The sequence below is a fragment of the Sapajus apella genome, unplaced genomic scaffold (genome assembly GCF_009761245.1).
Source record: "Sapajus apella isolate SASKATOON/1434 unplaced genomic scaffold, GSC_monkey_1.0 scaffold7, whole genome shotgun sequence".
Classification (NCBI taxonomy): Eukaryota; Metazoa; Chordata; class Mammalia; order Primates; family Cebidae; genus Sapajus; species Sapajus apella.
Window position 1 is genome coordinate 6886825 of NW_022436947.1, and position 17626 is coordinate 6904450.

The 17626-nt window shown below is 41.7% G+C and overlaps 1 protein-coding gene across 10 annotated transcripts in view; it reads right to left on the reverse strand.

Moving 5' to 3' along the window:
* CALD1 (caldesmon 1) overlaps positions 1 to 17626 on the reverse strand; it is a 207728-nt gene that overhangs the window by 123325 nt on the left and 66777 nt on the right. For all 10 annotated transcript variants that reach the window (XR_004268249.1, XR_004268248.1, XR_004268247.1 and 7 more), the window contains exon 2: positions 17229 to 17316. The gene's annotated coding sequence lies outside the window, so the exon portion shown is untranslated. The remainder of the gene's footprint in view (positions 1 to 17228; positions 17317 to 17626) is intronic.

Genomic DNA, 17626 nt, shown 5'->3' on the forward strand with positions numbered 1-17626 from the left:
TTGAACTAATGTACACTCCCACCAACAGTGCAAAAGTGTTCCTATTTCTCCACATCCTCTCCAGCATCTGTTGTCTCCAGATTTTTTAATGATCGCCATTCTAACTGGCGTGAGATGGTATCTCAATGTAGTTTTGATTTGCATTTCTCTGATGACCAGTGATGATGAGCATTTTTTCATGTTTGTTGGCCTCACGTATGTCTTCTTTTGTAAAGTGTGTTCATATCCTTTGCCCACTTTTGAATGGGCTTGTTAGTTTTTTTCTTGTGAACCTGTCTGGACCTGGGCTTTTTTTGGGTGGTGGGCTCTTAATTGCTGCCTCAGCTTCAGACCTTGTTATTGGTCTATTCAGGGTTTTGACTTCTTTCTGGTTTAGGCTTGGGAGGATGCAAGTGTCCAGGAATTTATCCATTTCTTCCAGGTTTACTAGTTTATGTGCATAGAGTTGTTTGTAATAATCTCTGATGATGGTTTGAATTTCTGTGGAATCTGTGGTGATATCCCCTTTATCATTTTTTATTGCATCAATTTGGTTATTGTCTCTTTTTTATTAATCTGGCTAGTGTTCTATTTTGTTGATCTTTTTGAAAAACCAGCTCCTGGATTTATTGATTTTTTGAAGAGTTTTTGTGTCTCTATCTCCTTCATTTCTGCTCTGATCTTAGTTATTTCTTGTCTTCTGCTAGGTTTTGAATTTTTTTGATCTTGCCTCTCTAGCTCTTTCAATTTTGATGATAGGGTGTCAATTTTAGATCTCTCCTTTCTTCTCATGTGGGCACTCATTGCTATATATTTTCCTCTAGAGACTGCTTTAAATGTGTCCCAGAGATTCTGGTATGTTGTGTCTTCAGTCTCATTGGTTTTGAAGAATGTCTTTATTTCTGCCTTCATTTCATTGTTTATCCAGCCAACATTCAAGAGCAAGTTGTTCAGTTTCCATGAGGCTGTGCGGTTCTGAGTTAGTTTCTGAATTCTGACTTGTAACTTGATTGCACTGTGGTCTGAGAGACTGTTTCTTATGATTTCCGTTCTTTTGCATTTGCTGAGGAGTGATTTGCTTCCAATTTTGTGGTCAATTTTAGAGTAGGTGTGATGTGGTGCTGAGAAGAATGTATATTCTGTGAATTTGGGGTGGAGAGTTCTGTAAATGTCTATTAGGTTTGCTTGGTCCAGATCTGAGTTCAAGTCCTGGATATCCTTGTTAATTTTCTGTCTGGTTGATCTGTCTAATATTGACAACGGGGTGTTAAAGTCTCCCACTATTATTGTGTGGGAGTCTAAGTTTCTTTGTAAGTCATTAAGAACTTGCCTTATATATCTGAGTGCTCCTGTATTGGGTGCATATATATTTAGGATCGTAAGCTCTTCTTGTTGCAGTGATCCTTTTACCATTATGTAGTGTCCTTCTTTGTCTCTTTTGATCTTTGTGGCTTTAAAGTCTATTTTATCAGAAACGAGAATTGCAACCCCTGCTTTTTTTTGCTCTCCATTTGCTTGGTAAATCTTCCTCCATCCCTTTACTTTGAGCCTTTGTGTATCCTTGCATGTGAGATGGGTTTCCTGGATACAGCACACTGATGGGTTTTGGCTTTTTATCCAATTTGCCAGTCTGTGTCTTATGATTGTGGCATTTAGTCCATTTACATTTAGGGTTATTATTGTTATGTGTGAATTTGATACTGCCATTTTGATGCTAGCAGGCTGTTTTGCCCATTAGTTGATCTAGATTTTTCATTGTGTTGATGTTCTTTACCATTTGGTTTATTTTTGAAGTGGCTGCTACTGGTTGTTCCTTTCTATGTGTAGAGCCTCTTTCAGGAGCTCCTGTAAAGCAGGCCTGGTGGTGATGAAATCTCTGATTACTTGCTTGTTCGCAAAGGATTTTATTTTTCCTTCAGTTATGAAGCTTAGTTTGGCTGGATATGTAATTCTGGGTTGAAAGTTCTTTTCTTTAAGGATGTTGAATATTGGCCCCCACTCTCTTCTGGCTTGCAGGGTTTCTGCTGAGAGATCTGCTGTGAGTCTGATAGGCTTCCCTTTGTGGGTAACCCGACCTTTCTCTCTGGCTGCCCTTAGCATTTTCTCCTTCATTTCAACCCTGGTGAATCTGATGATTATGTGCCTTGGGGTTGCTCTTCTTGAGGAATATCTTTGTGGTGTTCTCTGTATTTCCTGGACTTGAATATTGGCCTGCCTTGCTAGGTTGGGAAGTTTTCCTGGATAATATCCTGAAGAGTATTTTCCAGCTTGGATTCATTCTCTTCGTCGCATTCAGGTACACCTATCAACCATAGATTAGGTCTTTTCACATAGTCCCACATTTCTTGGAGACTTTGTTCATTCCTTTTTACCTCTTTTTCTCTCATCATGCCTTCTCGTTTTATTTCATTGAGTTGTTCTTTGACCTCTGATATCCTTTCTTCTGCTTGGTCAATCTCGCTGTTGAAACTTGTGCATGCTTTGCGAAGTTCTCGTGTTGTGTTTTTCAGCTCCATCAATTCATTTATATTCCTCTCTAATTTGTCCGTTCTTGTTAGCATTTCATCAAATCTTTTTTCAAGGTTCTTAGTTTCTTTGCATTGGGTTAGAACATGTTCTTTTAGCTCACGGAAGTTCCTTATTACTCACCTTCTGAAGTCTGATTCTGTCATTTCATCACATTCATTCTCCATCCAGCCTTGTTCCCTTGCTGGTGAGGAGTTGTGAACCCTTGTAGGAGGAGAGGTGTTCTGGTTTCAGGTGTTTCATCCTTTTTATGCTGGTTTCTTCCCATCTTTGTGGATTTATCCACCTGTCGACTTTGTAGTTGCTGACTTTCAGATTGGGTCTCTGAGTGGATGTCCAATTTATTGATAATGAAGTTATTTCTGTTTCTTAGTTTTCCTTCTAACAGTCTGGCCCCTCTGCTGTAGGGCTGCTGAGGTCCAATCCAGGCCCTGCTTGCCGGGGGATCACCTGCAGCAGCGGCAGAACAGTAACAGTTGCTACCAGTTTCTTTTTCTGCTATCTTTGTCCCAGAAGGATACCTGCTAAGTGTCAGTCTGATCTCTCCTTTATGAGGTGACTCTTTGGATATACAGAGGTCAGGGAGCTGCTTGAGGAGACAGTCTGTCCTTTACATGAGCTCAAGTGCTGAGTTGTGAGCTCCATTTTTCATTCAGTGCTGCTGGGCAGGTACATTTAGGTCTGCTGTAGCAGAACTCATAAACACCTTTTTTTTCCCAGGTGCTTTGTCCCAGGGAGTTAGGGCTTTATTTATGAGTTTCCGTTGTGCTGCTGCCTTTTTTTTTTTTTCAAGGCTGCCCTGCCCTGCAAGGAGGCAGCCTAGTCACTGTCTGCCTGCAGAGGCTTTGCTGAGCTGCTCTGGGCTCCGCCCAGCTGTCATGTGAACTTCCCTGCAATCCTGTTTATATGGGTCTAGTAAGAAATGTCTCAGCATTGGTGGCCCACCTCTGTAATGGTGCACTCTCGCTGTAATGGCAGGTTGCCTTGGCAACGGTGGGTTGCCTCCACAACAGTGGGTTGCCTCAGCAATGGCGGACTACCTCCGAATTGGTGGAGTTCCTAGGCAATGGCAGACGCCCCTCCCCCACAGAGCTGGACTGTCCAGGGTTCAGCTGTGCTTGCTGTGAAACTCTCAATCCAAAGAGTTTCTGATTGCTGTTCTTTTGTTGGGGTGGGACCAACTGAGCCTGATCACCTGGCTCCCTGCCTCAGAGACTTTTGTTTTTTAGTTGAATGACTCTATCCCAGGTGTTCCAGTCGCCGGCTGAGAAGGCGCCAGGGTCTATGTGATTTCCCCTGCGGCGACTCACTGCGCCGGCTTAAACAGCTGCACTGAGATTCTTGGGGCTTTTTTTGTTTGTTTGTTTGTTTTTGCCCAGGAATCTCCTGGCCTGGCCCCCTGTTTCAGACCCCTTTTTAGTCAGATGAATGGGCAACTGCGCCTTCCTGGGGTCCAATCACCAGATAAAAGGGCACCCAGACCAGTGTATTTTGTACAAAGAACTGCCGTGCAGGGGAGCCGCAAAGCAGCCACGTGGGCCAAAACAGCCACAGGGACCGAAACGGCCTCGTTGGCCAAAACAGTCGCGCTGGCAACCCGTGGGGCTCATCTGCCTGGGAATCTCCTGGTCTGTGGGCAATAAAAATCCGTCTGGAAATGTGGCGTCCACTCACCCTCTGCGTTTTCCCTGAGAGCTGCAATCCTGAGCTGTTCCTAAATGGCCATCTTGGACCTGTCCATCCAGAGATTTATTTCTTACAGTTAGAGTGACTAGAAAATCCAAGGTCAAGGGATTGGCATCTGGAGAGGGCCTTCTTGCATCATAACATGGCAAAAGGCATCACACCTCTGTGCTTTCACTGGGAGCAGCAACTCCGAGCTGTTCCTAAACTACCATCTTGGATCTTCCTCTTAATGTTATTGATCAGGGACTAATTACTCTCTAGTGAATTACTTGACTTCTTTTCATCATGATCACCAAGCGTGTCTATTGTATTCTGGAACTGCAGAGCAGGTTAAAAACTATCTTCGAGAAGTTTATAATCTAAGGTGGAAAGCTCTGAAACCAAACCAAAGGACGTTATTTGCTGTGTCCCTTAGACGTAATAGACATAATTTGAGCATATACATTTACAGATAAATAGTAAGTTGAAAAGTACTTAGATTGCTTCCTCTTTCTTTAGATTTAGATAGTAATTTAGATAGTAATGCATCATTTAGATAGTAATTTCACTCATTTGTTAATTTGGGGATACCTGGTCTTTTCCTCAGGTAGGGAATGGCTCACAGTTGGGGCCTGCTTAAGATTAGCACAAAACCGTAGGATCTTTGAACAACTGACCCAATGGCCTGAGTTTGTACTGATACCCATATTGTATTTCTGTTGGAACACTTAGTCTTTAGCTTGTGTTTTAAATACAAGTACATATTTGTCTTCTGCAAAAGGTTGTTATCTCTTAGAAGTGATTACTCTCTCTTGTGATCCCTCAAAGTTCTTAACCGACGATTTTTCTTATACTCAGCATTAGGCTTACCTTGTTGAGTTGGAACAGATTCCAGGGCATTGCTTATTTGTTGGACTTTGTTGTTAAACAGATGAACTTGGCTAAGACATTATCAAAAGGCTGTGTCTCTGGCTGAGCTCTTAGTAACCTTGGGAATGGTGGTGGTTTACTATGGATCCCTATTTTATATTTCGATTTGTAGTTGTGGTGGTTTTCCTCTGGTGGAAAAGAACTTGGTCTTAAAGAGACATTCCGGTTTCAGGAAGGGGAGTATTAGGCATTTAACTGAGGGAATATGTTTGTTCTTGGATGTTGAAAGAAAAAGGAGACATGATGAATAAGAAAAGAAGAGAATCAGAATTCAGCGAAAACACTTCAAATTTCTGCAGCCCTTGGAAACCCCTTGCTACTCCTCCATCATAATTAGAAAACACTGACATTCAGAGCCGATTTAAATGTTTCCATCAGTCTAAAAAAAGTGTTGCCTGATTTTGCTCTGTAACCATGCTCAGTAATTAGAAACAGAAGGCACCGTTCTGGATGTTTGCTTGGGAACCTACCCTTCCCTGGCCTCGTGTGACTACCCATTGGCTATAGGACTTTTATCTTTCTCACCATCTCTCTTAGGAGCCCCAGCCCAGATCACAGGAAAAGTGTGAGGTTGACATGGGCATTCCTGGAAAAACTGGGAACCTCCGGCGCCACTTTAGACTTTAAAATGTGCAGAAGAAACTCACTCGGCCTGCCTGTTTCATCGCTAAAGCACTGTGGCTCTGCACTATACGTGGAACGCAGCAGTTCAAGGATGATGAGAGAAGGATTCAAACCAAAACAGGCAAAAGAAGAGACGACCAGCTTGAAACGGCACATCGTTGTTCATTTCTTAGAACAAGATAGCTGTTCCAGCAGCTGATGCTAGAGTTCCTCACCCTCTTGCTGGAAAACCTCTGCCTTACGGAATGTAGGATTAGAGTACCATCTAAGAAGCAGCAGCAACCGCTTTCTACTTCTGACAATATCTACAAAGAAAATGGAAAAATCCTTGTACTAAAGGACTTCAACTCGACAGCTACCTAGCTTGTCAAATTAAAACATGTGGCAACCACCTGCTAAATTTCTTGAAAGAATGATACTTTCTCGTTTTTTCTCCTTGACTTAAAAATCTCTTTGGAGTACATTTGCAATTCCTAATTTTTCACACTTAAACAAAGCTGTCCACACTATGTTTAAAGATGACTAAGCAATTTTGTATTAAGTAACCAAAGAGCACCCTGCCAATTTTAGAATAATTAAGTTTCTGCAGCCTAATATAAACAGTTCCAAGAACTACATGCGGCCTACCAAAAGTATATATTACAAGTAGTCAACCCTGTGGCCAGCTGGCAGACAGATCAACATATTAAAGTAGAATTGTTCAGAATTTGGAGTATTATTTTTCTTTTCTCCCAATATTTTTTCTGCATCCAACTTTGTTTCTTTGGGAATGTTTTCAAGTATACAAAGCAAGAAACTATTGTGGGATTACACCTCTTGTAAACGAATGAGCATTTCTCTTGAGATCCCTTGGAATGCACATATCATTCCCATTTCAATTCCCTCTACACAGGCAGCCAAAGAAAAATGGAGCAAATGAATCCACCTTCTTACCCTTCAACTTAAAGTGTTTATATTTTGCTTGATCACCAGAAAGATCTGCACTGACTGCCGGACAAGTGAATGTGGACAGTAAGTCACAGGTCTGTTGAGTACCAAAACACCTTTCTGACCACAGATCCTTGCACTGTGAATTAGCCTGCTCTTGCATTGCTATAAAGAACTATCTGAGACTGTGTAATTTACAAAGAAAAGAGGTTTAATTGGTTCATGTGCATTCTGTATAAGTAACATGGCTGGGGAGACTTCGGGAGACGTTCAATCATGGCAGAAGGCAAATGGGAAGCAGGCATGTCTTATGTGGCCGGAGTAGGAGGAAGAAACAGTAGGGGGAGGTGCTGCATACTTTTAAATAACCAGATCTCGTGAGAACTCACTCACTATCATGAGAACAGCAAGGGGGAACCCCTTCCCCGTGATCCAATCACCTCCCACCAGGCCCCTCCTCCAACAACCGGGATCACAATTTGACATGAGATTTGGCAGGGACACGAATCTGAACCATATCACGCTGCCTTTACCAGATAGCTTCGTGGGCCAGAATTTCTTGCTAATAAGGCTAAAGTCACAGATTTATCCCACCAGGAATGAGTTAATCATCTGAGGGGAAAAATTCCTAAACTACAGCCTTGTGCCATGATATTAATCCTGGCCAGCTATATGACAGATGTAGCTCACCACGTTAAATCGAGAAAATAGAGATGGTTAGAGTAGCCCATCCCCCGTGACCTTCAGTAGCGTGTATGGACAAATGAATCTGAGTGTGTCATCACACAAGAGTCCCCTACATATTCAGCTGCATTATAAGTCCTGTCATCTTCTGCCTTGTATTTACATTCAGATACATTCAAGAGCGGCCAAGACTCTCCAACCATCATCCCAATGAGAACTTTAATAAAAACATTCAATAAATGTTTATGAAATATTATTCATGTACTAGCCACCTTGCTATTTAGTGCAGCATATAAGATGTGAACGCAACTCTTCTGCCCTCAAGGTGCTTGCAGTCTGATGGTGGAGATGGACAATCAACAAATAAAATACAAATTAGGATAAGGTTAGGAAGAAACCTAAAAAGAAGCTGCTATGAGAGAGAACTACGGGAGTGATCTAATGGTTTGCTATGAGTTAGAATAAGATCTGGGCGGTAATCACTTTTTCCAAAAGGAATGCCATTAACATGTATACAGACATGAATTCATACAGGAACATAAATTTGAAAGACTAGAGTTTGTTTTCATTCATCAAATTAAATTGACACTGAGTACATGCCAGACATGCGTTCCCCTAGGTGCAGATAAATAAAATTCCTTTCCACTTCTTTCTCCTAAATAGCTGGGTGAGGAGAAAAGGAACGAGTCAGATTTGAGGGATGGTGAACTAGTCTCACCGACTTATTTCCCACTTCAGGTCCTATATAAGCCACATAAAAATAAGGATCCATCAGAAGCTATTGCCAGAATTCATGCAGATCCAGGGAATCCACATAAGACATTAACTTGACTCGGTTAAGGTGGGAGGCATAAAAGAGGACATCTTTCTAGACTCATCCAGCTCCGTGAACTTCTGACAATAAAAGCATGGTTCTAACCCACCATCAAGCAGAAATATGCTGATTTAAACAAGGCTGGTCCACTGTGTTTTTCAAATGCTGGTGCATGATTCCAAGAAACAAACAGTCTATAATAAATTTATCCCAGTGGCAAAACATCTCACAACCAGCTTTTCCACTTTGAATACCACAAACAGACCTTTTATTTGTTGACACACAGCCCCTGGACATTCATGAAAACAAGATGTTCTCTTGCTGCTTTTTAAGTTAAACAGATTTAAGTCAAGGTCTCAGCTCTCAGCCGAATTTTAAAAACAGATGTTACATAGCAAAAAGGCTGAACTGACCCCAGCAATAAGAGGCTATTTCACTTGAACTCGGATATTCTTTGTCAGCAGGAGAAGTGATCAAAGATGCTTTAAACTGGAGGCAGGAGCAGCCCAGGGTTTACTACCGTCTCCATTCAGTGATTGTCTCGTAGGTCTGGGAAGCTGTTGGGAATTCAGGACTCTTGTTTTTGGGAATAAATGTGGCTGGAAAGGGTTGGTGATTGGGAGGTGCAGATTCCTTGGTTTTGAAGATTCTTTGGCTTTGTTATTCAGGAAAAATGATCTTCCTCCCACATGCCACTATCTTGTTTCTTTGCAGGCCCCAGAAGCTCTCCATGATATGGTTCCACTCTATCCATCACATGATCCCTCTTGCCACCCTACCCTCCCATGCAAACACAACTTACAGCCAGCCCAAACTCCTGAGTCCTACAATGATTTCACCCTCATTTCTGCCTCTGGGCCTTTGTCCCTGGCTTCTTGCCACCCATAACCTGAAGTGCCCTCCAAGCCTGCAAATCCCATATATTTTTCTAAAGTCCAGTTCAAGTCCAATCTTTATCCCAGAACCACCCTCCCTTTCAGCCTCTACAGCAATCGTTGGCCTTGTTCTTGACGATCAATACTATATGGACTTGTTATTCAAATGTTTTATAGCATCGCTTTCTCTTGACCAAGTCTGGAGCTACTCGATGTCAGGGCCTACATCTCCTCTGATAGCGCCTCACAATGCTGAGTACTTTGCTATGCAGTTATTTATGAATGGAAATATTTGCTGAGTTGAACTCATTGAAAAGCTTAAGAATCCTGGCCCAAGTCTCCAAGTTCCAAATAATGTCGCAGCTACAATGCTTTGTGCTGTTTGCCCCATGCTCTTGTTTTACTTCTTCTGGGCATATTACAGAATTGTGCTTGCCCCTTGTAGTCATCTGGAGCCAAGTGGCTAATTCTGGCCAAGAGTTTTGAGCAGAAGTATCATGTCACTTGCCGATAGGAGACCCTCCAAAGAGCTCTTTCCTCTCCACCGTGATTGGTAAGATTTCCAGACAGTCATTGTCAGTAGGGGTTCCTAAGCATGGATGACAGTGATGTGAACTAGAGACCCTTGCCTATCCAGGGTTAATGACAAAGTATGAGTGCTAAATACGTGTTCATTTTGAAGTCGCTGAGATTTTGACTGTTTCTGATGCCAGCATAACCTAGCTCCTCATGACGGATGGAGTGCTGGCCAGCTCTGACATTAGGTCATACTCATCTCTGTTTCTAAGCAAGTACTTGCTTAGATTCTTGATTTCCTATTTCTCTTCTGAGATCTCTAGTTTAGAAACAGGGATAGGTAGGTTAACTGGAATACTGCTTGCAGGTAGAGCATCAGGGAGTGGAAGTGGCTCATATTTCACTTCCTTATGGGCCCCATCTCTCTACTCCAATGGGCCATAAAACTGCCACTAACTATAGCAGTGCTCATGTGTTATGTGATTTACATCAGGCATGAAAAACTCAGATAGTTTAAAGGACCAAAGAAGTAACCATCTGGGGAGTGGTAGCTCATGGGAAAATGGAGAATATATGCATCCCTGCAAGCCTATGAGCTTTCAGACTCAAAATTATTTTAAAAAAATGCTTGCATTAGTCTATTCTCACACTGCTAATACAGACATATCCAAGACCGGGTAATTTACAAAGGAAAGAGGTTTAATTGACGTACAGTTCCACATGGCTGGGAGGCCTCACAATCATGGTGGAAGGTAAATGAGGAGCAAAGGGACGTCTTACATGGCAGGAGGCAAGAGACAGCATGTGCAGGCGAACTCCCCTTTATAAAACCATCAGATCTTGTGAGACTGATTCGCTATCATGAGAATAGCACAGGGAAAAACCCACCCCCAAGATTCAATTACTTCCCACCTGGTTCCTCCCACGACACATTGGGGATTATTACCATCAAGGTGAGATTTGGGTGGGGACACAAAGCCAAAACACATCAATGCTGGACAAGGGAAGGGTTGCTGGTTTGTGACCCTGATTTCTATAGTCTTTCACTGATGGCTGACCATGTGCCAGGTTAGGCACTGTGAACAGTTGCAAGGGTGAACCCACAAGCAATCCCATAGAACTTTCAGTCTAGATGAAGAAGTTTATTTATTTAGCCAACAGTTATGTAGCACTTACTATGTAACAAGCACAGCTCTAAGAACTTCGATAATATCAGTTTAAATCCTTGTAACAATCCTTATCTTTCCATTTTGCAGATGAAAAGACAGAGGCCCAGAGAAGGTGAGTCATTGGCCCAAGGTCACATAGCTAGTAAGTGGTAGAGCTGGGATCTATATCCAGGCAACCCAGCCCCGGATTGTGTGCTTTTAATCACGACATTCTGTTACATCTCACAAGACCTGTAAACGGATAGATCAAAGTGGACTGTGGCAAGGACCTCAGTGATGAAATGATCACGTGATTGCCTGGAAGGATTTATGCTCTTGTACAAATGCTCTTACTAGGAGCTGTTTCCTGTTCAGCAGGAGGCCTTGGCTTGCTTGATGTTAGGTTCTGCTCATATCTGATGTTTATTAATGAAGTAAAAATGAATCTCCTGTTTATGTTCACTTGTGCTTTGGCAAACTGATTTATTATTTCACTTAAGTGGGGTTCACTTTAGAAAATAAGCTGAATTTGTCTTAAAGCCTTAACAAAATAAATGATCACATTTCACACTTTGACCATTTCTTTGCTTTGCTCACTTAATTAGCTTTAGACATGATGCTAAATCATCTCAGTTTATCTGTGTCAGTCTCAGGGCAGATCCAGGTTTTGTGGGACCTGAAGATTATTTGAGAAGCCCTCTTGAAAAACCAGAATACAATAGTAAATGTAAAAAGTTAGGCATGGGGGTGTTGAGGCAGGGACCTGTCCCCGTGAGAGGTCCCGTGGCTTAAACTCTCCTGACTTCATGGTAAATTGGCTTCTGGTCTCTCATCTTTGATTCTTATGAATATTTCATAAAAATATCACAGCACCCTTACTTTGCTTTTAAGTTCAATTACTATCAGCTTGCCATATCCATGGGTTCTGCATTCATAGATTCAATCAACCAGGGATAGAAAAATATTAAAAACAAACAAAAAAAACCAATGGCTCATTGGAGTAGAGAGCATTCATGTAGTATTTACATTGTATTAGGTGTTAGAAGTGACCTAGAGATGATTTAAAGCATACAAGAGGAAATGCATAAATTATATGCAAGTACTATGCCGTTATATATCAGGGAACTGAGCATCAGTATATTTTGGTATCCTCGGGAGTCCTGAAACCAATCCCCCATGGATACAGGGGAAGCAGCATACTTGAAACTACATTATAGTCTGCTTTTAACAAACTTCTAAACAAAAGTTAGAATCTAGGAAACAAATACTGTAGGGGGAAATTATGCATTCCTCTTCCAGTTATTTGCAGAAAAGTAGATTTACAGATACAGCCAGTGCATGCCTGTGTTTTGCCTATAAGCCACGTGGTAAAGTATGATAGGTGGATGAGAGGGCAGAGAAGTTTAAAATATGATGACCCCTTGCCAAGACGAGGCCAGTGAAAAGTAAATACAGTATCAGAAATCACAATTTACGTCACTGAACACATCATTGGATTCACGAAATTTTCCATTGCATTTAATTAAAAAACAGTCCATTTCATGGTAAGGAACACAAGATTTGCAAATGTAACACAGACCTAATATGGCACATGAGATGGAGAAGGTCCAATCCAGTGATATCTATAGAATAAATGAGTGAGTGACTGAATGTGCACGTTTAAGAAGGTGCTAATGGTGGTCACAGGCTTTCCTCATCAACCCCAACTTATAACTGCATTTGTAAATTTATAAACCATTAACCAGTAATGGGAGACAGTTAGATAGATCCCCGGAGTCTTTCATGATAGCAAATGTCTTTATATCTATCAATTTTGTAATTGTGTCATGAAATCAGATTCAAAATCATCATGATAGCATATACTTGTAAGAGGAATTCTTTGAGGAACTTGGAGAAAATGCTCCTAGAAGAGCTTCCTCCTTAGGGGCTCAACATGTGTTTGCATTCATTCTCGTCTGCATTCTGTGCCTATGATAAACATGCTTTCCCCCCAAACTCAGGACGCCACTTTCCATGATAGATCATATTTGGTCATTAAAGAACAGGATTCCATATTAATGTTGGCCTTCTTTAGCAAAGTGTTTTCAGCCAAATATATTAAACTAGTCAACTGCCCTTTTCCCCTGTCAGCAAAACAGTCAGTATCCTGAAATCACAGCTCATTTGTACCACACTGGCGTGGCTATTCAGACTCCATTTGTCTCTAGCTCTTAGAGGCTGGTGTTAGAGTGGATGATGGACATTTTGTTTTGAATTAGCAAAAGGGAGGAGGAAAGAAAAAACCCAAGTAATAAGTTTGGGTTAAAATATGTTTCAGGGAACGCAGCTCTGCCTTTTCCTCTAGGAAACGTCAATTAAAAAATATATATATAGATTTAATTTGGCATTAAGTTGAGCCTGGGATACAGAGAATAGTAGGAAGGAAAATGTCTTAGGGTTTTTTTTTTTTTTCCCCTAGACTGTTTGTTCTGCTTAAGTACTATTTGAGTACTGCTGCTCAGAGTGGCATGAGATGTTCACAACTTAATCTTGTTAAGCATCCCAAAGCAGAGTTCAGAAGCAGTTGAGTCTGTGTCCTGTAACTGTGCAAATCCTACTAGAGTTGGAATCTTAGGAAAGCCATGATAGTTTGTGGTTCAAAGCTAAACAGCACGATCATTGTTTCCTCTTTACTTGTGTACTCACTCGTGCTTATGAGAACAAAAGCCTGGAAAGGAGTTATAGACAAGAGTTCCTGGCACTGCTGTGTGTGTTTCTCCCTGCTCTGTCCCCCTTCTCAGCACAGTCTTTGTCTGTCAATGATCATGCCAGGCAGGAAGGGGTATCTTCATGGAGGGGCCTCTTAAAACCAGGTGCAATTCCCTGGCCAGGGAAACACATTTATCTGGGCAAGGTTACTAAAGCTGCACGTGGTGATGTTGGAGTGTCTTCTATCCTCTTTACTATGAAGGTTTCCAGAGTGCTGGGAGTCCCATAGAATCTGTGACCTCGTGTCCTCCCCATTCTTAACCAAATCTTGACTATGCCCAGGCTCACTGTGGATTTTTCTTCTCATATCTCATGACAAGGACCCTGAGAGCAGTCTCCTTGAGAGGAGACTCCCAGGGAAGGGAATGGATTCCAGACCTTCTCCCATATGAGACTACTTCTACAGTCACTACCAAAAACCCACAGGAAAGACTCTTAGTTTAAGAAAGCTCCCTTCAGATCCTTCTATAAAAGGCTTGGGCCCACCTGAACCAAAGGAGACTAAGGACTTTGTCAAGTGTTTCTAAGGAGGCTCATTCTGCAAAACTCAAGGAAAGAAGAAGAAGAAGAAAATAAAAACCCAAACTTCTCTTTTCACTCCACCTGGAGCTTCAGCTGACTCCAAAAATATTGTTCCACAGTGGTTATAAAATCTCCCATTTAAAAACAAGGGCAAAGCCTTCGAGGTGCTTACAACTCAAAGCACTTCTTTTACACGCTCATAGGAAAATGATCTTTCTCTCCAAGCCCATGAGCTGACTGAAATTAATGAAACACAGTCGGGAGGCACCTATTTTGGCCACTGGCCATCATTCACTGGAACACCCCAGCTAGGCCATTCATGGATTGCAAAGGGTTTCCTCTTGCTTTCAACATTTCTCATTTGATATAAATAGCAATTTGCATACAATCACTGACCCACGTGTCATTGACATTTTGGGCAGCTTCAAGAAAACGGGCATCTTTTTCCTGGCTACTCCAAGAACACAAAGAAGAAAGTATGGAAGTAGGTTCTTGAAGAAAGCTGGTATCTCAACGTACATTAAAAAAAATTTGGGTGGGGTAAGGGAATAAAGAATAAAGAAAAGCAGGAGGTGGCTTCCAGACCTCTGATAGCCTCTTCTGCTAATAATCAGAAAATCACCCTGAAGATCAAGGGTTTCTACTAAGGAAAGAGAGCTACGGGAGACGGTAAAAAAAATAAATTGAAAGCAAGGAGAGAACTTAAAAGAAATAACACTTTGGAAAATAAAAGAGAGATGAATAAATATCTCTACCCCTTTTATTTGCATCATGCTAGCAGAGCTAATTAGGGAAATTCAGCCCAGGGGTAAGTGTGGCCTCATGAGAAATGACATTTGATGGTGAGGCCTAGAGAGGGGTGGCTGGTCATGCCAGAGGCCATGGCCTGGCCCCTCCACTCTCTAGCAGGTGACTTCTGGTCTGGCAAGAAAACCCTAAAATACTGCCAAAGCTTATTCTGGGGTACATGTGGAGTGGGACAATGAGCAGGGGACAATGGACTAAGGAGGGTATTCAGGGCAAAAGAGGTATAGGCTTCCAACCCTATCTGGAGCCTTTACTTCAAACTGTCTCTTTGGTCATTAAGGATTCTCATCCTGGCCTCCCCTGCTATCCATTCTGATCAGCTCTGATTGGCTGATGAGGAAAATGGGCCCAAAGGAAGGTTGTCCAAGATCCCCTGGGCAGGCAGCAGGGGAGTCAGACAATGACCATGGGGGGATTTAGCTAGAAGGGAGCAAAGGTGGGTAGGGCTAGCCCCACAGGAATGGTCTGAGGTACAGCCCAAAAAACAGGACAGAGAAGGTACAAAATACATCCAAAAATACAAAAGGAGAAAAAATAGACACATTAGCTCATCTACATGTTCTCACACACCTTCATTAGAAGTAGCATGTAGTGTTCTTTCTCGTGGACAGGTCCTTCTCCTGTTATCTACCAGGAAAACTTTCCATATATAATTTCTGATGGAATCTGTAAGCCACTGCTCCTCTCCCTCTACAGTCTTCCTTGGTGGCCTCATCCACTGATGCACTGCTACTTCCTGCCTGTAGGTGGTGACTGTGAGTGTCTCTCTAGTTCTCACCGGACCTGCCAACCTGCATATGCATTGTTTTCTAGACACATGACTTTGCACGCCCCACATGCTTCAAATTAGTAAGTCCCATTTGGATCCCCAAATAGTATTCTCATGGAAAGGCCACCATAACTGGGGCATGCTCGTGCTATTTACTGTTTCCTACCTCTTTGGGAAAAAGGTGACTCTCTTGCTATTAGTCAATCGTATGTTTCTTTCAATGTTTCTCCTCAGCCTTTACTTATTTCTACCTGTCTTTGGGAACAGCAAGTGAGGAGAAAGCACCTTTAGTACTCAACATTTGGAGACAGTCTTAAAGCAAATAAATTATAGGTTCAGAGGCTACATCTAATCCTCCTTCCATCCATTCATTCATTCATTTAATAAATATTACAAAATGTCTACTGTATACAAAATCTCCTCCAGTGCTATGAGAGTTGTAGAAGGCACACTTTCTGATTTCAGAATGTATAGAGTGTCACAGGGAAATGAAAGCTGTACACAAATGACTATAATACACCGTCGGAACTGCAAATGCTCTGAGAGTAACGTAATCGCTAAGGGGGTTCAGGAGGGGAGAATCAGAGGGAAGCCCATGTGCAAGAAACAAAAAAACAAGCATATTAGAGAGAGAAAATGATGGCAGCAGCAGTATGGGCTGAATGGTATTTCCCCCAAATTCATACGTTGAAATCCTATCTTTCAGGACCTCAGAATGTAACTGTATTTGGAGATAAGTTCTTTAAAGAGTGATTAAGTTAAAATGAGGTCTTTAGGATGGGCCTGATCCAATATGACTGATGTTTTTACAAGAAGAGGAAATTTGGGCACAGAGAAAGGCACCAGACAGGTGTGTGCCCGGAGAGACAACCAAGTGGAGACACAGGGAGAAGGTGATCATCTGCAAGAAGGGCCTCAAGAAATCCACCATGCCAACACCTTGATCTCAGACTTCCAGCCTCCAGAATAGCGAAAAAAGAAACCTCTGTTGTTTAAGCCACTCAGTCTGTGGGTTTTCACTATGGTAGCCTGAGAAAACTTGCATGGGGACAGCAGATAGGATCTTGAAACAACAATTGCTTGAGTGGTGTGCTAAACTCCTGAAAGAACTTTTCCACCTACCAGAGCCAAGCTCAGCAAAATTGTGAATGAATGAAGTGTCCTTTCGTTTCTCCATCCTCTAAAATGGAAATCCCCTCTTTCACCTCTGGAGGTGGTCCCTGTTCTGGTATAAATTTTCCTCCCAGGTGAGAGACTTTGGTTGAAAGTGAGGGGTTCTTAGTGCTCCTGAAATCACCAGTGTTTGCACAAAGATGAGCTTATTCACCTTGGAAGGCTGGCTTGTGTTGTCTTTATTGATTCAAGTCACTAGCATGTTTCACAGGAAGTGAAGACTTCATTATTGATCCAGGACTGTTTTGTGAAAGGTATTATGTTGCAGGAAAAATTTAAAAATAAAGCAAAAAAATCAGACTAGAAAACAGGATACAAGACTTGATAGAGCCTTCAAAACTTGATAGATTCTAACTGATTAATTAACTGGTAAGTAAAGTAGGAAGTTCACAGCAGAAAACCTGGTTCTCACAGTGCATCTTTAGATGTAAGAATTTAGAATATCAGGCAGAGAGGCACAGAGGCTATGTAATTCCTAAGAAAGGAATCCAAAGTATTAATTAAACATAAACTTTACTCACAGGTCAGCAATCAGATGTCTGAGCCTTCTGGTTGATCACCAGTCCCTACGGAATTGGATTTGATGATCTTGAAATGTTCCAATGATACCTGGAATAAAAGAAGGATGGAAGCATAATTAAGTTGAATGAATTTTGGTTAATACAGACTATATATTTTCAAATATCATTTTTTCCTCAAGTGCTGTTGTTAGAATCTAAAGGGAGAAATAAGGGAGGAGTAGAAATAGCTATTGTGCATTTGTATTTTAAGGAAAATAAATACAATTATTACAGAGTCCATCTCAGAATTATTCTGAATAAATTATTCTGGAGAAGGAGGTATAGTTAAGACAAACCCTCTGGCAGGGACAGTATCTAATTGCCAAGTTTCCTATTCGCTACTCCCAATCTCCTTGGTA